Source organism: Periplaneta americana, chromosome 14 (assembly GCF_040183065.1).
Source record: "Periplaneta americana isolate PAMFEO1 chromosome 14, P.americana_PAMFEO1_priV1, whole genome shotgun sequence".
In the NCBI taxonomy this organism is placed as follows: Eukaryota; Metazoa; Arthropoda; class Insecta; order Blattodea; family Blattidae; genus Periplaneta; species Periplaneta americana.
In genome coordinates this window covers 149,273,229-149,293,965 of record NC_091130.1, presented here as the reverse complement: position 1 = coordinate 149,293,965, position 20,737 = coordinate 149,273,229, and the positions used below count along the sequence as shown (strand labels likewise).

The 20,737-nt window shown below is 36.6% G+C and overlaps 10 non-coding genes across 10 annotated transcripts; all 10 read right to left on the bottom strand.

The window, feature by feature from the left end:
• Window positions 1–14,265: 14,265 nt before the first annotated feature.
• On the bottom strand, window positions 14,266–14,337 carry TRNAK-UUU (transfer RNA lysine (anticodon UUU)). The gene has a single exon. It is a non-coding gene; the product is annotated as a tRNA-Lys (tRNA).
• Window positions 14,338–14,418: 81 nt separating this feature from the next.
• Window positions 14,419–14,490, bottom strand: TRNAK-UUU (transfer RNA lysine (anticodon UUU)). Its single transcript has one exon. It is a non-coding gene; the product is annotated as a tRNA-Lys (tRNA).
• Window positions 14,491–14,577: 87 nt separating this feature from the next.
• Window positions 14,578–14,649, bottom strand: TRNAK-UUU (transfer RNA lysine (anticodon UUU)). Its single transcript has one exon. It is a non-coding gene; the product is annotated as a tRNA-Lys (tRNA).
• Window positions 14,650–15,219: 570 nt separating this feature from the next.
• Window positions 15,220–15,291, bottom strand: TRNAK-UUU (transfer RNA lysine (anticodon UUU)). The gene has a single exon. It is a non-coding gene; the product is annotated as a tRNA-Lys (tRNA).
• A 410-nt stretch (window positions 15,292–15,701) lies between these two features.
• On the bottom strand, window positions 15,702–15,773 carry TRNAK-UUU (transfer RNA lysine (anticodon UUU)). Its single transcript has one exon. It is a non-coding gene; the product is annotated as a tRNA-Lys (tRNA).
• Window positions 15,774–15,861: 88 nt separating this feature from the next.
• TRNAK-UUU (transfer RNA lysine (anticodon UUU)) lies at window positions 15,862–15,933 on the bottom strand. Its single transcript has one exon. It is a non-coding gene; the product is annotated as a tRNA-Lys (tRNA).
• Window positions 15,934–16,021: 88 nt separating this feature from the next.
• On the bottom strand, window positions 16,022–16,093 carry TRNAK-UUU (transfer RNA lysine (anticodon UUU)). Its single transcript has one exon. It is a non-coding gene; the product is annotated as a tRNA-Lys (tRNA).
• Window positions 16,094–16,181: 88 nt separating this feature from the next.
• On the bottom strand, window positions 16,182–16,253 carry TRNAK-UUU (transfer RNA lysine (anticodon UUU)). The gene has a single exon. It is a non-coding gene; the product is annotated as a tRNA-Lys (tRNA).
• Window positions 16,254–16,341: 88 nt separating this feature from the next.
• On the bottom strand, window positions 16,342–16,413 carry TRNAK-UUU (transfer RNA lysine (anticodon UUU)). Its single transcript has one exon. It is a non-coding gene; the product is annotated as a tRNA-Lys (tRNA).
• An 88-nt stretch (window positions 16,414–16,501) lies between these two features.
• On the bottom strand, window positions 16,502–16,573 carry TRNAK-UUU (transfer RNA lysine (anticodon UUU)). The gene has a single exon. It is a non-coding gene; the product is annotated as a tRNA-Lys (tRNA).
• Window positions 16,574–20,737: the final 4,164 nt, after the last annotated feature.

Sequence of the window (20,737 nt, the reverse complement as noted above, 5' to 3'; positions counted from 1 at the left end):
GCCGTGATGTTGTTAGAGTTATTCCAATAGCCGTGATGTTGCCAAGTGTTTCATAGAAACATAACGATTTCGTCTAAAATGGTGAATGTTCGAGAAAAAACTTATTTAGATTTTTCACCAGTTTCATTTTGGTGCAGTGGTTACCTTCCACTCTGTATACTGAGAGAGAGAGAGAGAGAGAGAGAGTGAGTGTTTGTGTAGTTGTGTAGTATTGAAAATCCGAGCATAATAATAATAATAATAATAATAATAATAATAATAATAATAATAATGATTTATTTTAGCTGGCAGAGTTAAGGCCGTAAGGCCTTCTCTTCCACTCAACCAGCAAAAAGTGTATATACATATGCATGAACTTACAAAGAATCCAACAATTTGATTTAGATGAGAGTTACATGTATACAAGAGTTATTTACGAATTAAACAACAAAATACTATGAACTATTAATTAAACACTGAAATAAACTGTGTAGCAGAATTAAACTAAAATACATAGAATGTTAATATATTTCAAATAATATTAGATAATAGAAAGAGATTATTACGAGACAATTAAAATACAGCACAATCAGGATGATGTCTAAAGAAAAAAGTAACAATGTAGTCAGTGATAGTTTAAATCAGTATGATTGGAGTGAAATGCTAATAAGGTTATCTTTTAAGCTGTTCTTAAAGGTGTTTATTGTCTTGCAGCCCCTAATACTTTGTGACAAGGAATTCCATTGACGCGAGGTGGATATTGTAAAAGATGATGAATAACAAGATGTTCTATGAAGAGGTATACTTAGCGTGCCACAGATAAGTGATCTGGTATTTACGTCGTGGTTAGAGTATAGATAAGAGAAACGAGACGAAAGGTAATTTGGTGTTGAAGTGTGCAGAATTCGAAAGAGTAAAGACAAAGAGTGTAAGGTTCTGCGTTCTTTAAGTCGGAGCCACGAGAGACTTGCGAAGGACGGAGCATAGTAGCACTGGTGACTTTAGCATGCCCAAAAGGCAGGAGAAATTCGGACTTTTGACAAAGAAATCAGTAGAGCAGTAGAGTCCATGGAAAAACAGGAAATCTCCTGCTAAATATGGCAACACTGGTTACGATACACAGAATTAGTGTTGCCAACACATAAATTGTATCTTCGTCAGTTTAACACCTGGAAATCGGTCAGAATGCGTCAAAATTAAAAAAAAAATAATAATAATAAGACTCACTCAATATATCTATATTAATAGAAATAAAAAGCAAATTTTAACATAACTTACTTACCGATCTTAATTAAAATATTAATTCGTCAACCTTTGACTTGATCACTACGAGAAAATCTGAAACAGGGGATTCTTTAACATGTTACGACACAATTCAATGAAAAAGTAAAATCCCCCAAAATTAAACACATAAAATGACACCAGCTAAAAAAGTAAAAAACGATGTACAGTAAATCGTAATTTCCGCCAGAAAATCCGTCACCCATCAAAGCATTCTTTTCCGTCAGTTTTGACGGAATTTACATCCGGTTGGTAACACTGCAGAGAATGCTTTCGAAGTTGTATTTCTATCAAAGAACTCCCGTTCCTCCTACCTCGAGGACCAGTAAAAAAAAACCCACTTTTAATAACAGGGTCCATCTTTTTTTTTTCTGTCACCGTCTAATCACCCTAAAGCTTCGGACTCTTTTTCCGTAATCTAATTTCCCCTCCCCCTACCCCAATGCTAGAAGGACGCTACACAGTCAAATGATGCGTGCTTTTCTCAACTAAGCGCTCCATGGTTCGATTACCGGCGTGGGCGGAGGTTTGCCTTCGTTCCATGTCTTTTACTTGTCCTATACTGTCTCCATGGTGCCCTTGCAACATGCTGACCGCATTCTCAGAGAGGTTTACCATGTGAGAGTCTATTTAAAGATATATGCTCCCTTATGTCGTCTTGGTAATTTATATAAGTTGGTGCGAATGGAAGAGGTAAATAAAACAAAGATACAAGAATAGTAAGAAAGAAAAAGTCAAACGATTGAACAAAAAACGAGAAAAAAAATAAGGGAGAAAGAGAGTGAAAGAAGAGAATATAAAGTCAGAAAGGAAGAAAGAAATTAACAAAACTAAATTAAACAAGACATGTAAATGAAGTAAGTAGGCAATAAAAGAAAGAAAGAAAAACGAAAAGAATGAAAGATAAAGGAAAGAAGAAGTAAGTAAAGAAAGAGAAAACAAAGAAAAAGAAATACAAGAAAAGATAAAATAGCCTAACTGAAGAGAAGATTGTTTGATAAGAGAAGAGCGATAGAGTTCAAAAGAACGAAGGGATGGAGGAGAGAAAGGAACGTCTTTCGGTTAGTCGATTAATACAGAAGACAGTTCAAACACGTGTAGACGAACATAATAGAGATATCTTCCTACTTAATTGAACTCTAATGTAACGGCTGGCGGCATACTCAGAGTTGCCATCTCGTCTAGTCAAATGTCACCAAATAATACTGTAGTACAAAATCACTAGAAAATCACCAAAATATACATTCTATTAATTTTATTTCTGTGAGAGCATTTGCGTTAAAATACAAATATAAGATACGTACCATTATTCAGACTTAGAACATCTTCTCTTCTCCCTCTTCCTCAAAGACGACATCCTCCTCTAGAGAAGTTGTCGCTGGGGACGTATATGACTACATACATACGTAGCCTAAGTGTTCTGCTCATGGGCAGGTCTTTCACTGAAAACTCAGCATTCTCCAATCTTTCCTATTTTCTGCCTTCAGTCTCCGCAGACGATCCACGTATCTTAATGCCGTCTGTCATCTGAGATCTTCTCCTGTTCACCATTTCTTCCAGTGCATCCTTCAGTAGGCAGTTTCTTCTCAGCCAGTGACCAACCAATTCCTTTTTTCTCTTCCCGATCAGTTTCAACATCATTCTTTCTTCACCCACTCTTTCCAACACAGCTTCATTTCTTATTCTGTCTACTTCACACGTTCCATTCTTCTCCATATCCACATTTCAAATGCTTCTATTCGTTTCTCTTCATTTCGTCGTAATGTCCATGTTTCTGCCACATACAATGTTACTCTAAACAAAGCACTTCACTAGTCTCTTCTTTAGTTATTTTTCCAGAGGTCCGCAGAAGATGTTCCTTTTTCTATCAAATGCTTTTTCGGCCATTGCTATCCTCCTTTTGACTTCTTGGCTTCAGCTCATGTTTTTAAACAGCAACATTTAAAAATCCTTCAAGCTGTAGCTATACTCTTTACATGGAAAACTGCAGATCGGAAGGAAGTGTAGATGTAAATTACTAAACAAATTCAAAAGTTGGGATAGAAAAGATATTAAACAATTTCGAATGTTATTCCCATGTTACAACATCTTAAAAATTACAGAACAAAGAACTGAATATGTTAACATAATAATTGAAAATTCAAGATTACCGAAACAAATTTTATTCTAGCTTATCGCCTGTGGATCATAAGCGTCAATTTGAGGGAGGCAAGATTCCACAGGCCTAAGCGTCCCTGCAATTTGGGAAAACAGACATTAGAACATTTAACTATGAGACAGACTCATAGAAATAATTCTAATTGAGGTTCTGGCTGATGTGTACATCTATTATCAGGCAATACATCTCACTTGATGATATGTATCAGAGGAAGAACAATTTGTTTGTATACATCTAAAATCTGATTATATAGTCAGCGATGTATGTAATGGAGGAGGAAAGGAACTGGCCACCATACTCCATTATCCCCTGGCTTAGTTTCCTCTTCAGTGATGCCTTATTTTTGTCACTTGTGAGGTTCAAACCTGTCGTCGGACTAAACAATCAACTCATAGAAAGACAAAGAAGAACTTTGAAACGGTAGACTAAATAATGGATTGTGGGAGAACATGGCCAGTTGTCTTAAATCCAGCAGAGTTTCAGTTTTAAAATGGGAAAATTTGATATGATACCTCTGATTGAAGTTGTTATGTGACAAGTGTTCAGTTTATTCACTGAATTATACTAGCTGATTTTTGTAGCTTGTGTTAGCTTAGTGTTATGATATAAAGGCACAGCTACTTCCAGAAATAACGATCTCAGCAAAATGCCTTAGAATCATTTGCAAAATAGTTTTTACTCACTCTTTGTTGGCCTTCTGCCGTGACATGACGTACGTGTAACAAGTGTTTTTCGCGAGACTTTTATGATGATGATGATGATGATGATGATGATGATGATGGTATTTCATATTTTTTAATGCCAGTTGTATTTATTGGTAATAATGTTTTATGCATTGATCAGGAAGAGAAAAATGAATTGGTGGGTCACTGGCTGAGAAGAAACTGTCTGCTGAAGCATGCATTGGAAGGAATGATGAACGGGAGAAGAGTTTGGGGCAGAAGAACATATCAGATGATAGACGACATTGAGATATATGGATCATATGAGGAGACTAAGAGGAAGACAAAAATATAAAAGATTGGAGAATGCTAGGTTTGCAGTGAAAGACCTGGCCTTGAGCAGAAAATTATGAAATGTTTTAAGCGTAGTGGATTTGGGAATATGATCCTAGCGAAATTTCTTAGAATCATACTCGTACAGTATTATAGAAACACAACTTTTTCCTCACTCTTGCCAGACTTCTATCACAACGTATGTAACACTTGTAACATGACAACTGTTTGCTTCTCTGCTGTGAAAACTCTCTGACACCATCCCAACCGTGACGACAGTGTCTTTTGACAGCAACATCGGTTCACTGAAGACGACACATGTGTTGTGAGCCGGCCGTTCTGTACACTTGTCTAATTACTTTTCACGCTCAAGTGATTCACACAATCACACCATCACCAATCCTTCATCAATGTTGCCAACTGGCTAGGCTATCATTGAATCCCGCTAGACGGAACTTAAATATAAGCTATTTTCGAGAGGAAAAAAAGCTAAATTTTCATAAAATAGCTACTTCAAAACGAAATAATTCAAAATTCCATTTATAGATACTGTTATAATTATCATATGTTTTAACTCTGAATAATTGAAACTGATTTAAAAAGAGATTTCCTCAGGATCATCAGGGCAATATTTCTGCTATCAGATGTATGTGAAGTTCTCGGTGAGTCGTCACATGATCGCTTCTTGTATGCTGCCACGGTCCCTACTTTACGTTTCACATCTATTGGCAATATGTAATCTTTACAACTGCCCAACTTTCTTGATGAAGAAAATGCACTGGATGATGTAATGTGTTTTGGTTTTGCTATGTTTCCATGATATATGGCTCACATGAGTCAAGTCACCTCAGCAAGAAAGGGTAAGATTTGAGAGGGAAGGATGATAAGCAATATGATCTGCTGTTCTTGCATGATGAAACATGTTTCAACTCGTCTCTGCATTACAACATATTATTACGTGCTTAACATAAACAGTTTGAGATTTATATTAATACAATATTAAATAAATTTATCTAAAATTGGATTAAATCAACGATGCTTCTCGCCTGTTAAGCGAAGGAAATACGTTAGATTCCCCGCTAATTGAGATGGATTTTTTTTGCAGCTAAGCTAAATATAAAAAAAAACCTAGATTTGGTGTCAAAAATGTAATTTAGCGTAATGTCGAAATTCTGATGATTTTAAAGTAAGTCTGGTGATAAATCTGTGGTATTGAACGCACAAAATTAATATTGGATTTATTCTGGTTTTTCAATTAATTAACTTCAAATCCTAATTGACTGGAAAAAGGTTGGCGTTTCAAAATAATGTATAACGTTTCTACGTGGGGATTCCTCTCCCTATCATCATTCTACCAACTCAGAGATGAAGCGGGTCGGCCTTCGTCGTCGTTGTGGTTCCAGAATCTGCGACGGTCGTCGGTCGTCGTCGTTGTTGTTGCCCACGACGCCTTTCCTTGCCCTCGGCTGCCAGCTCCGTCGTATGTGGAAAGTATCTCAAGGAGGCACGTCGATGTCAATAATTAACTATGTACACTGATTAATTTGGGCGCCAGCCTCCTCGAGATTACTCCGGTAGAGGTATGAGATTCCCAGGTCAGCTGCAAAAACGGTCGGGACATGGGGTTTGGGAGACGTGCTCGTAGGTTGAAATGATGTAGGCGCACACCAGAAGTTGTTGGTAAGAACTATGAAAACGTTTATTATTATTATTATTATTAAGTGTTCGTTTCAGATTAGCAGAAATGCGCGTCCAAGTGTATAATATCTCGCTCTCACTTCCCGCAAGTTGGTAGACTAATTTCTGAGCTCACGTAATTATATATTTTGTACTATAAAACACCAGTAATATAACGGGGAGTTGATAACTTGATGACAATTTATTCCGAATGTAATAATAATGATGAGAAAAGAATTCAGGCTTATAATAATGATACAACACACGACTTCTTACTAAACCCACTGAAAAATTCTAAGTCCGTAAATTGTTATCCTTCAGAGTTAGGTACGCCGAGAATATGTGGAGTGCAACCTCTCCGTACGCGTACTATATGCCTTCTGTCTATCTGCCAAATCTATCCTCTACTTTCAACCACCAAACATACAATTTCGCCCTCCTATCTATTAATCACGTGTCTCTATTAAGAATCCTGATTGGCCACGATTACACTTACGTCACTTAAGACGCGTTCTTCAAAAATTGTTCGTTAACTAGAACATCCCCTTACTTCCGGCGTCCTGACAATTCTCTGACATATACCAGATCATCTCTTTTGGAACCTGGCTTGGTGTCATCTTACTGACCACCCGCAGGCAAAGTCCATACATTCCCTCATCAGTCAACTCCACGCCTGGACACATGTTTCCTGTCAGCGTAGCGTCGCTTCGGCCTTCCTGTCCACCTGTTACTTCCGCCTCACATTCTGAAACTTACTTACACGTCCGCGCATCCTATCCATATAAGAATATTAACACGAAATACTAATCTAATCAAAACCTCCTTATCCTATACGAGGAACCGTCTCAGAGAATAGGAGTTACGAGGTCATGAGCATGAGGAAATGAAGATAAGGAACGAACAGGTAGGCCTACAGAAGTCAGTGCATCTTTGTTTTGTTTCATTACCAGTTCGCCTTGTTAATAAATTAGTTTGAGATGGAATGAAGATACATTACTGCAAACAAGACGAAGACCATGATTGTCGCAAAAAAAATAAAGAAGGTGAACTTGCGAATTCTAAATAAGGCAGTAGAGAAGTCAACAGCTTCTAATACTTGGGGTGTACTACAAGCTGTTTCAGAGTCCATGCTTCACTTCCAAATAAAATAATATACATTGTAGAGTCATATTCTATTTTTATTAACCATTGTAGATTTAAAATAACTTATTATTTATAAACCCTGTTACTTTTAGAAATTTTGATCTTATTTTTATTACATCATTTTCAAATTCATAAGGTAAAGTACAGCCCAGATATTTAAAGGTAGGCCTATTTACTTGTTCTAAAAGCTATTATTAATTGCTGTTTTTCTGCTAATGTCATATTCACTTTAAAATGCTATGAATTTTGTTTTATCTATAGGGTTGAAGGTTAAATTGTCCAATGCAAAATGCCCATATGCAGAAATGTCCACACATGAAAATGTCCACACTATATTAATGTCCACTAAATTAAATGCCCACTGGAAAGAATGCCCAACTTCTTCTATGTTATCTAATTTTATTACATAAATGTCCAGTGTAAAAAAAGGTTCAATACGTTTTTCATAATTACTCAACCTCTTCGTCCTGTGCCTCCTGCTGTATTTTATACGAATTTTTAAGCTCATTGACATAGCACGCAATAGTAACATGCGTTACAAGAGCGGTATGTTGAAGTTTTCATATTCGAGGAAAAGTTTGAAAAAGCGAAACGTAGTTGAGCTTTTTTAATTTCCGAGAACATGAAAACAAACATACCGCTCGTGTATCGTACATTATTTTGTGCGAAGATCGTTTATTACATACCTGAAAGACGAAGTTCTAATTAGTTGCAATGAAATCTCCATCTTGGTTTCTGTTCAATGGCGGCAAATTTGCAAAACAAAAATATCTATCTTCAACATTGTTGCTTTAAAATGTTTTCTGTGTTTACTATACTCCAGCAGGCCGTGATATACGTCTGTCTTTCCCCCCCCCCCGTCTATAAATTCGAACTTAAAACAAACGGTAAGGTTATGTAATGATTTATTTTTCATTTTAATATTTTAACAATATTATTTATATAACATATTGCAGTAATAACATCGGCATCTGGAATCTTGTTGATTTTTTCACGGCTTCCTTAATGTTACTTGCATCACGAATGCAGTAACTTTAGTGGAGTTGTAGAGTTTACTTAATTTTTGCAAATATTTAAAAACAATAATTAACATTGCAATTTAGGTGAAATTGCAGTGGTAAGTTTCCAATTTATAATTATTACTATATTGAACGTCTCTAAAAATAATATGTTAAAAGCCTAAAGCAGTAAAATCAATATGTCACTTAAGCGGTAAGAAGAGGGAAATTGTTATGTGTTAGGTTGGGAATACTGAATGTGGAATTTTAGACTTTCCGCGGATTGGTTTTGTGCGGAAACTAAGCAAATACGCACGATCTCGCACAAATGATATTTAACGTCCTTGTTGTTTTTATACTCATTGTACCTCCTTTCTACGTTTTCTGTTCTCCTTTGGTTGGTAATATTTCTGTCCTGTTTGTAGGAGGTCTAATGTTTACGTGGCCTGCTTGGGTTTGAGTAATTTTGTTCTCATATTGTTTTTCTCTTATCTGCTGCAGAAACCTCCAGATACTGACGTAGTGACTATAGTTACTTTACTACCTATGGAACACTTCGACTGCGTTATTGGTTCTTTAGTGCCCATGCAATATAAATATGTGTTTCAAATTGTGAGTGGATACTTCGTGTGACTTTCCTGCAGCCCTTTTCCTTAGTGTCGCACTGACTCGTAGGATTTCAACTACAGCAGGACCTGCCTCATGCAGATGTTGTCTTCGTCGATATTTTAACAAAGTTATGTTATCCAGATCTGAATTGCTTATACATCTTGCATTACAGGTTTTTCTTTCCACACACCGCCAATACAATTTATTGCCATCTCTACTTCTCGAGTAATGGCACATGTATCAATCTTTTATTATTTTTTTCGAACGAAAGATTTGGGGCAGTATATTAATTAAAGTTTTTAACACAAAATTTAATAATTTTAATTTGTTTTGTAACGGCTATAATACAGCACAATACACTAAACAAAGAAATAGGACATTTTTGTTCATGGACATTCAGCAGTGGACATTTTCCTGATTGGACATATTTTCCCAAGGACATTTTTCTTTGGACACTTTGCACGGGATATTTTTGCATGTGGACGTCTTTCCCTTTGGACGTTTTGGACTGGACATTTTAACCTATATCTATATATCTATAGATAGGGTAAATTAGGGTCTGTTGGACAATTGGGCATGTTGGACACTTTGTACTTTAACGTGTGGGCACCACATTCTGCTAGAAGTCAATGACGGAAGTAGCCACATCTCACTACATCTCGCCAAAATATTGTAAAAAATTGCACAAAATTGTAAAAATTGTAGAAAATTACTAAATTGTAAAACTATAAAAATTTGTAAAAATTGTAATTGTAATATTGTAAAATTTTGACTTGTTCCACATCTTAAAGCTTCATTGCTTATGTAAGATCTAAGGAATAAAATAAATGAATGAATCAATCAATCAATCAATGGATGAATGAATTGACTTCTAGCAGAATGTGGTGCCCACAAGTGGCGAGGTAATACGTTAAAGTACAAAGTGCCCAACATGCCCAACTGTCCAACAGAACCTAATTTACCCTATATTCATTTCAAAATTCTTAGGTATAGGCTATCATTGAAAGTTTTAATTGATTTCTGTATATCTCATTCAGATGTTGCTACCTCTGCAAAGCGCAGGAATAGAAAATTGTTGCGAATTAAGTCAAGACCACTCGAGAAGAGTCGATCACTTCAATGGTGCAGTGCTAGCCACTGGAACCAACTAATATAGCCTATATTGTAGCATTCAGTACCAAGTGGACAAGATGTCGAAGCGGACTGTACCCTCTGTAGGAAGTGTAAGATGATGGTTACCGAGGTTGTTGGCCTCTTCCCCCTCTAAGCAAGATCCAGAAACAGGTTTTCGTTGAACCGTGGTTATTCTACCGCAGTATTTCATTTGTTTTTCTGTTCAGTACACACTGACCTTACTAATTAACTGGAGTCATTACGTTTGTCAGAAATAATAACATTAGTTTCCACATCACAGATGTCAGGTACAATAGAAACAGACTGCCCTCCCAGGTGCTGACTCCAAACTGACTCCGATCTCGTGACCTATATTCGATATTCGCAGTTCGCTCGAGACAACTCTGTCGGTAGGACGGACTTGAAGGGCGTGGTTCGTTCTCGGGCAGCTAAAATATATGTATTTTTTTTATTCGCCATATCTTCCACAACGATTTTAGAAGCTCGTCTATGTTTCCTTGCATGGTGCCATAGTCAAACATTCAGGGGTCGCGATGGCGCCATTCCCAAGGACTATTATTGTTTCTTGTTTCCATGAAATGTTCGCTTTATGGATACCGTGGAATTAATCTCCTTGGAAAGAAGATATGATACAGTAAAATCAAAGATTATACAGAGTGATGCACGAGGATTTACCGCCACCTACGGAGCTTTTTCCGAAGACATTCTGTGTAAAAAAAATGTTATATAAATATGTGTCCTAATATCAATATTTTTACAGTTACATTAATTTAAAGTTGTTAGTAAAATACCTTTTTTCTTTAGTTTTAAGGGTAAAAGAATATTACAAATAGAGAACGAACTATTCAGAAGTGTCATTTCTTTAGTGTTCTGAAGCTAAAAATGTGTTGTTAATTGCTTTGTACAGATTTTGTTTTTAAATTTTTAAATGAAAATTACATTATTCTTACGCACTTATCACAAAAATTGTTACAAATCATACGACTTTAGCAATTTAATCTTTACAATTTAATTAATGCATCTTAATATACAGTCTTGAAGAATTTACAAGAGTGACGTGATTTGTAACAATTGTTGTGATAAATGCGTAATAAAAATGTAATTTTGTAATTGAAAATCGAAAAAAAAAAAAATTCTGTACGAAGCAACTATGGAATTCACAACAAATTTTTAGCTTCAGAATACTAGCTAATTAAAGAAATTATACTCCTGAATAGTTCATTCTGATCTGTAATATTCTTTTATCCTTAAAACTCAAGAATAATGATATTTTACGAACAGTTTCAAATTAATGTAACTCTGAAAATATTGAGATTAGGACACATGTTTATATGACATTTTTTGCTGAGAATGTCTTCGGAAATAAGCTCCGTTAGTGACGGTAAATCCTCGCGAATCACCCTGTAGATACAGAATAAACCGTAAGTAATGTAATTAATTTAGGGAGTTATTCTTTTAACATTTCAAACTAACAAGTTTAATAATTTTTTGCACGTCTGTACTTCCTTTTAGAGTTAAAAATTGTTTTATAAGAAACATTTCACAGCGTGTTTTGGGAAAGCCATTGATTGAATTCCCAATATGCTCAGTAAATTTAAGAGAGCAGTATATTATGATAATATATGAATGAAAGAATTTCAGTTTTGTCCTTAATGTGCAGAAATTTGATCTGAACAAATGTAACTTTTCATTGTGGAGAAGAATTTTACCAATGTTACATTTGTTTGGATCAAATTTCTGCACATTTAAAGGAGGGCCTAAACTTCTTCCATTCATTTATTATCAAAATACTCTGCTCTCTTAAACTGACTGAGCATATTGGGAATTCAATCAATGCCTTTCCCAAAACATGCTATGAAATTTCTCATACAAAGCAATTTCTATCTCCAAAAGAAAAGAAAAACAAGCAAAATTTTACTGAACCTTTTTTTGTTTGAAATATCTAAAAAAAATAACCCCCGAAATGAATGGAATTACATAGGTTGGATAAAAAGTTATGGCAACACTGCTGTCACGTGACGATAGTGCGTTCGAGAGCTGCCAGCTGTGTGGACATGAACAAGGACTGTTAGATGAGTTAGTGCAACCAGCGGCGACAGTACTCTGTCAATCTACTGCAGTGTGTAGAACGTTGACTTTCATAGGGATAGTGCGAGCGCCCTAAGACCACGTTTACAAAACTAGAGCAACTAGAGCAAAATTGAAGTGACACGAGGTCGTAGTGCATAAGAATGTTTTCAGGGACTGCGTGAAGCATGTGCCGATGCAGCGTTGCCATATCGCACAGTGGCACGATGGGTTAAAGCGTTCCGGGAAGACAGGGATGCCGTTCAGGACAACCTCCGTACAGGACGACCCCGCGTGGAGGACAACACAGTTCAACTCCTTGCTTCCCTGTTGGATGCTGATCGCCGATGGACTGCGCGTGAGTTAGCAGCGGAAGTCGGAGTATGTCACAAAACTGTACTCCACATTCTGCAAGACATTCTGAAAAATTATAGGGTGTTGGATACCCCATGAAATTTCCGAGGTTTAACAATGGCACCGCTATGCAGTCGCACAGGCCTTGTTGGACCGGTACCAAAGGAAAGATGACGACTTTCTTGGATGAATCGTCGCTATGGACGAAACTCGGGCTCGCTCATACGAACCAACCAAACTTGAAACGTCAATCAAATGAATGGAAGCATCCAGGTTCTTCTCGTCCGAAGAAAGTGGGCCCTACACAAAGTGCTGTTCACTGTGGCGTATGACATTGATGGGGTAATACTGCACCACGCTGTACCTCCAAGGCAGACGGCAAACGCGGACTACTACTGCAGGTTCCTGCAGCACCACCTTCTTCCAGCCCTCAGGAGAAAACGACGACACTTGGTGGTACAGAACCCCATCATTCTTCATGACAATGCAAGGAGTCACACCGCTGCTGCTGTCAAGGACCTCTTGCGCCGCTGCCAATGGGAGATTCTGGAACATCCACCGTACTCACCTGATATGAGTCCATGCGATTACGATCTTTTCACCAAAGTGAAAGAACCACTGCGAGGGACCCGGTACAATTCCAGAGATGTACTTATCCGTGCTATAGGGCGGTCAATACGGAACATCAACACAGATGGACGCTCTGATGGTGTACGACGCCTTCCAAACATTTGGCAAAAGGTAATAAATAAGGGGGCGACTATATAGAAGGTACGTAAATGTTGTACCCCTGTGAATAAAGCCATGTCAGAAACATCGAACTGTTGCCATTACTTTTTATCCAGCCCTAGTATTTACTGTTTACTCTGTATATCCTATATCAGCGGTCATCAGCATAGAGCACCCTGGGGCTAGCGTCTCTTACCCACGGAGAAGACATTGCACTATGGTGCACTCGTAGCTGCTAGCGGGTATGCTCTCTACCTCTTCCTGCTGCACGACGGGGCACACGGGACGGCTCCGCTTACTCTTTACCCATTTCAGCGAGTGCTGACGACCACTGTCCTATATCGTAGACCCGTCCGCTTTGCAACTCTGATATACTGCAATATATTAATAAAGTCCGACAAGTTATATTTTCAATCTGTTTTTATATTTTCTTCCTCCTAAGTTTTTGTTTTAATATTTTTCTTGTTTACCAAGATATTTGTTTAAATTTACTTAAGTTTTTATTATCTTGTAAGCTTGTATTGGCTTGGCTTTTCGGTAGCTTGACCCAGAACGATAAACGAAAGTAGGATACTTAAAATAATACCAGTTTTTCAATTTAGTAGTGCATATTATATTGGTTTGCTATTTTAGTGCATATATCCGAAATTTTAAGGGCATAAGTGCATGCATATTTTACCACTACCTAAGGAATATGATTACGTACACTAGTCATGGGAGTTTTTCTAGGGGTCCTCGCATTTTTCCTTCTTCATTCCACCTACGCTTTCTCCAACTCCCCTTTCATTATTATCTCCGTTTCGAAAAACTGGGCACCTACATGTTTATTCGGCTCCGTATCGACCGTGTCAAGTGTTCCTTGTGTTTTGTAGATGGCAGTGGTGATGGATTCTAGACCAGTCAGTGATCTATGTACAGACAAACGAGAGTCCCGAATTCAGAGCGGGAAATCGATTATGGAACACATAAAACAAGTAAACACACCCGAACCTGGTATCAAACCCTGGACCCTTAGTTTAAAAATCTAATGCTCTACCACTGAGCTATCAGGGCTCAACGCTTAATGCGCAGATTGCTACACGTTATTAAATATATATTTAACTGAAATTGATTATGCAACATGTAAAACAATAAATAAATACACCCGAACAGGGTATCGAACCCTGGACCCTTAGGTTAAAAGCCTAATGCTTTACCACTGAGCTATCCAGGCTCTACACTTACTCTGTAGATTGCTACAGGTTATCAAATATATATTTAACTGAAATTGATTATGCAAAATAATAAGTAAATACCCCCGAACAGGGTATCGAACCCTGGACCCTTAGGTTAAAAGCCTAATGCTCTACCACTGAGCTATCCGGGTCTACACTTACTCTGTAGATTGCTACAGGTTATCAAATATATATTTAACTGAAATTGATTATGCAACACGTAAAACAAAAAGGAAACACGCCCGAACAGGGTATCGAACCCTGGACCCTTAGGTTAAAAGCCTAATGCTCTACCACTGAGCTATCCGGGCTCTACACTTATTCTGTAGATTGCTACACGTTATTAAATATATATTTAACTGAAATTGATTACGCGACACATAAAACAAAAATTAAACACGCCCGGACAAGGTATCGAAAGCTGGACTTAGAGGTTAAAAGCCTAATGCTCTACCACTGAGCTACCCGAGCCCCACACTGATTCTGTAGATTGCTACACGTTATTAAATATATATTTAACTGAAATTGATTATGCAACACGTAAAACAAGAAATAAACACGCCCGAACAAGGTATCGAACCCTGGACCCTTAGGTTAAAAAGCCTAATGCTCTACCACTGAGCTATCCGGGCTCTACACTTATTTTGTAGATTGCTACACGTTATTAAATATATATTTAACTGAAATTGATTACGCGACACATAAAACAAAAATTAAACACTCCCGGACAAGGTATCGAAAGCTGGACTTAGAGGTTAAAAAGCCTAATCCTCTACCACTGAGCTATCCGGGCTATACACTTATTGTGTAGATTGCTACACGTTATTAAATATATATTTAACTGAAATTGATTATGCAACACGTAAAACAAGAAACAAACACGCCCGAACAGGGTATCGAACCCTGGACCCTTAGGTTAAAAGCCTAATGCTCTACCACTGAGCTATCCGGGCTCTACACATATTCTGTAGATTACTACACGTTATTAAATATATATTTAACTGAAATTTATTATGCAAGACATAAAACAATAATTAAACACGACCGGACAAGGTATCGAAAGCTGGACGTAGAGATTAAAAAGCCTAATGCTCTACCACTGAGCTATCCGGGCTATACACTTGTTGTGTAGATTGCTACACGTTATTAAATATATATTTAACTGAAATTGATTATGCAACACGTAAAACAAGAAATAAACACGCCCGAACAGGGTATCGAACCCTGGACCCTTAGGTTAAAAAGCCTAATGCTCTACCACTGAGCTATCCGGGCTCTACACAGATTCTGTAGATTACTACACGTTATTAAATATATATTTAACTGAAATTTATTATGCAACACATAAAACAATAATTAAACACGCCCGAACAGGGTATCGAACCCTGGACCCTTAGGTTAAAAGCCTAATGCTCTACCACTGAGCTATCCGGGCTCTACGCCTATTCTGTAGATTGGTACACTTTATTAAATATATATTTAACTGAAATTGATCATGCAAAATGTAAAACAATAAGTAAATACGCCTGAACAGGGTGTCGAACCCTGGACCCTTAGGTTAAAAGCCTAATGCTCTACTACTGAGCTATCCGGGCTCTACACTTATTGTGTAGATTGCTACACGTTATTAAATATATATTTAACTGAAATTGATCAAGCAAAATGTAAAACCATAAGTAAATACACCCGAACAGGGTATCGAACCCTGGACCCTTAGATTAAAAGCCTAATGCTCTACCACTGAGCTATCCGGGCTCTACACTTATTGTGTAGATTGCTACACGTTATTAAATATATATTTAACTGAAATTGATCATGCAAAATGTAAAACAATAAGTAAATACGCCCGAACAGGGTATCGAACCCTGGACCCTTAGGTTAAAAGCCTAATGCTCTACCACTGAGCTATCCGGGCTCTACACTTATTGTGTAGATTGCTACACGTTATTAAATATATATTTAACTGAAATTGATCATGCAAAATGTAAAACAATAAGTAAATACGCCCGAACAGGGTATCGAACCCTGGACCCTTAGGTTAAAAGCCTAATGCTCTACCACTGAGCTATCCGGGCTCTACACTTATTGTGTAGATTGCTACACGTTATTAAATATATATTTAACTGAAATTGATCATGCAAAATGTAAAACAATAAGTAAATACGCCCGAACAGGGTATCGAACCCTGGACCCTTAGGTTAAAAGCCTAATGCTCTACCACTGATCTATCCGGGCTATACACTTATCGCCTTAATTACTTTAACTGAAATTGATTATGCTACACGTAAACAAGAAATAAACACACCTAAACAGGATAACGAACCCTGAACTCTTAGGACAAGAAGCCTAATATGTTATGACTGAGTTATCCGGTGTCGGGTATTTTGGAGGAGATTGCTATGTCATTAAGGGTGCTTTACTCAAGTTACTTTGGCAACGTATAAATAACAAATCAACATGTTCGAAAAGGATGTCGAACCCTGGATTATCAGGTTAAAAAATTGATATTCTACAATTATTTGAGCTATCTCGGTTTCAGACATTCGAATCAGTCATCTATATAATTATGTTATTGATTGATGAATTGCATATATAGGTCTGTGCTTAAATTCAGTAGGCAACATATCTGCTTATCAATCTTTAAAAAGTAATGCAAATGCATTAACTTTCTAACCTTAGTAATGATAATAAAACACTGCCTTGCTCACCGCTTGGCTTTCCGACTATTTTGTTGCAATACTTTGTGAGTAGACTACTGGGTGTTCATTTCAAAGTGTGTCATGACGTCACTGTTGTGAGTCAGCGATTTGAAGCGAGTTTCAGCTTTTATGTCAGAGAAGTTGCCTATTAATCAAGGCGTTCAATCTGAACTTGAGAACGTGTACGGTATAACTTGAACGTCGTAGCAACAGATGGCGGTCTGTACGGTCTGTGTGCTACCGTAACCTCTTTCGAACTGTGTTTTGCGCGGGCAAGTCGTCGCAGGGTATTTGTTATCGATTGCGTACGGCAACATTCCACAACACAAATCAAATGCTCCGTGTCCATGTTGACCGTCAAAGTCTTTTTTCTTTAATGTATCACATCACATTATTGTACAGGGACATCATTTTATTTTTACTTCAATTTTTATTGTACCTGAGTTTTTGAATGTACTTCACTCCCACCCCTTCTACTAATGAAGTTCCAACTCCACACAGAACCAAGACCGCAGATAGTAAGCAGTACTGAATGAGTATAGTACGTTCCAGAAATATGTTCGCGTTTTCCAGTGACGAAAGAGCTTTCAATATTGAATCATATTTTCGCACAGGTACTGTCGTCCGTTTGCCTACGTCGCATCCCGATTTCTCCCACCTGCTTCTGCTCGCCCCTCTGTAATAGCTGGGCTGTCTTAGCTCTTTTCTGAAAACATTAATTTCTGTTTGGAATTGGACCTTCACGTAATATTATACAGCTGTTTAATTTAACTTAAATAAAAGGGCCTCGTTAAGTAATTAACTGTCACGTGATTTCCCCCCTTTCTACAATCCTGCGGCATAACCACTTGGACGGACAGTAGATAGCATGTCTGAGTAATTTTATATTTTCGGGTCCGGCAGAAGTGAAGATTGAATTTACAGTATGTAGAGTAGGTACAGAATTATTCCAACATGAGTTACTAGTACGAAGGACGAAACTGGCAATTGGAATTAGATGCAGTAGTCTATAGTGCGATAATATGCACAAAAGAACTGAAGCCTGTATCGAAATGAACGGCCACCATTTTCATACTTGTGTTTAAATATCCATATTATGATTATTTTTCAATTTAACTTCTTTCTCTATATTGTACGCTAATGTGCTGTAGGCAGTATATAATACACTGCATAATGAATACGTCCACATGGATAACTCAGTTCATGAGTAAAAACACTTATTCTTAATACTGTACTGTACTTTGATTAAACAAAAACCTAATGAAAATTATGAAACTCAAAATTGCGACATTTCCTAGTTTACGTAAATGGATGAACTACTTTTCTTCCTTCCTATACCTAGTAGAGTGATTTGTTTGTGTTTTACGCCAGTATCATCGAACTACAGTCGTGGAAGGGAGTAGCAAACTGTGTTTCCGGTTCTCTAAAGGTATAGACAGGTTAATATTAAAACTGTTAGTAAAAATAAAATGATGTCCCTGTACATGTTTATTGTATTCAGGACCCTTGTGGTCACTCAAAATTCTTTGAGCTGATGTCTATAATTTAGAAATTTATTATTTATCAACAAATACCCTCTCCCCATATCCCGACAGTAAGAAAAAACTCACCTCAGTACATGTTTCCAAACAGTTCACATTCCTGCCACTACCCGGCGTTACCGTACGCATCGGTAAGTACTCTTCACAATGAACGCCGTACTTGCTAGGCAATTTCTCTGACATATAGGTAATACGCCTCTGCGGAAGTATAGGAAGATTGAATTCTCTAGGCTCATCGGCTAGCCACATTACGACATACAGCGAGCCATGACACACTTTGAACTGAACACCCAGTAGTTTTAATAGGTTAGTTAACTACAGTGTATTAACTGTGTTGTCGCCTGGTATCCGTGGAAATGTTGGTATTTTGCGAAATGAGTCCCATGATTGGCTATATAATTACCTGTCATTAGACTTACAGTTTGAGAAAATTTCGGAAAAACCTAACCAGATTCGCAGTGCAAGTGGGATTCGAACCAACGTCAGTTTACTTTTGAACATCTGTATAATATATACAGATTTGCTGTGTTGAATAATAATTCATTTTGGTAAAAATTGAGGTAAACCACCTAATCTATACTAATAATAAATCTGTAGCCGAAATTTTTCTGGTAATTTTCGATTTTCCAAAAATAATTGGTCCTAACATATATAATTAACCACCCTGAAACCGAAAATCGCTTTTTGAAATTTTTGTTTGTATGTCTGTCTGTCTGTCTGTCTGTCTGTATGTATGTTTGTTACCTTTTCACGCGATAATGGCTGAACGGATTTCGTTGAAAATTGGAATATAAATTAAGTTCGTTGTAACTTAGATTTTAGGCTATATGATATTCAAAATACATTATTTAAAAGGGGGGTTATAAGGAGGCCTGAATTAAATAAATCGAAATAACTCGCTTATTATTGATTTTTGTGAAAAATGTTACATAACAAAAGTTTCTTTAAAAATAATTTCCGATACGTTTTATTCCTCGAAAAATTTTGATAGGACTGATATTTAATGAGATAAATGAGTTTTAAAATTAAAATAACTGCCATCTAAGGCCGTGTAATGAATTAAAAAACAAATGACTTGGTCTATAAGGGGCCTTGGACAGCAACAATCGAAAGCTATGAAAGATAGCCTACAGAGAATGTTTCTGTGTTTGTATGAAGTAATACCGGAAGCTAAATTAACCGATTTGTATAATTAATTATTATTTCACCATTGGAAAGTGTAGTTTCTCTAGATGGACATAATGCTATAATGTTATTACAGTAACTTCTGATATAATATAATATAATATAATATAATATAATATAATATAATATAATATAATATAATATAATATAATATAATATAATATGTAATATTATATAATATAATTTAAGTTATTTGAAGGGTTCACAACCATAATGGGCCAAGCGCCATTTACTGAATACGTAGAAAACAAGGGTTAAAATTAAGTTATTACCATAATTCAATGGAAACCTATAACAAGTAAAATAAAGTATACACATTAAATCTAAATTATGTCAATCTTCATTAAACTATGGTTGCATGTAATAAAAATTAAGAAACATGTTAAAGAAATTGTCATTGCACCAAATGAGTGGTCTTTGGGCCAAAATGATCGCATTTTAATTATTTGGATGCAATTTAAATTAAGTAACATATTAAACGATTTATCCTTCTATCAAACACGAATGTTCCCTGGATCAAATGTCCTATTTTAATTATGTAATTACTTTATATGTATTTCTAACGGGTGCAGCGGAGCGCACGGGTACGGCTAGTAATAATAATAATAATAATAATAATAATAATAATAATAATAATAATAATAATGTCGTAAATATTACAAATTTAATTGTGGATATTTAATTTCTTATTAAAAATATTTGGTTAATAAATGAAATTTAATCGCCAGGGAGCTAATGTGTCAGCTTTCAACCTAAAGCAGCAGGAAATTTATTAGCGGTAGTTATAATGAATATAAAAGAGACAGCGTGCTTTGGGAAGTCGACATTCAGGCGCTGAACCAACAATATAGGAAAGTTCTCACAACAGCATCGAGAACTGTAATTAATGATCGATGGGAAAGCAACACACAGAAGGAAACGAAATAGCTATTGGCGAAATAGACGGAATCACACTTGAGAGAGGAAAATCGCAT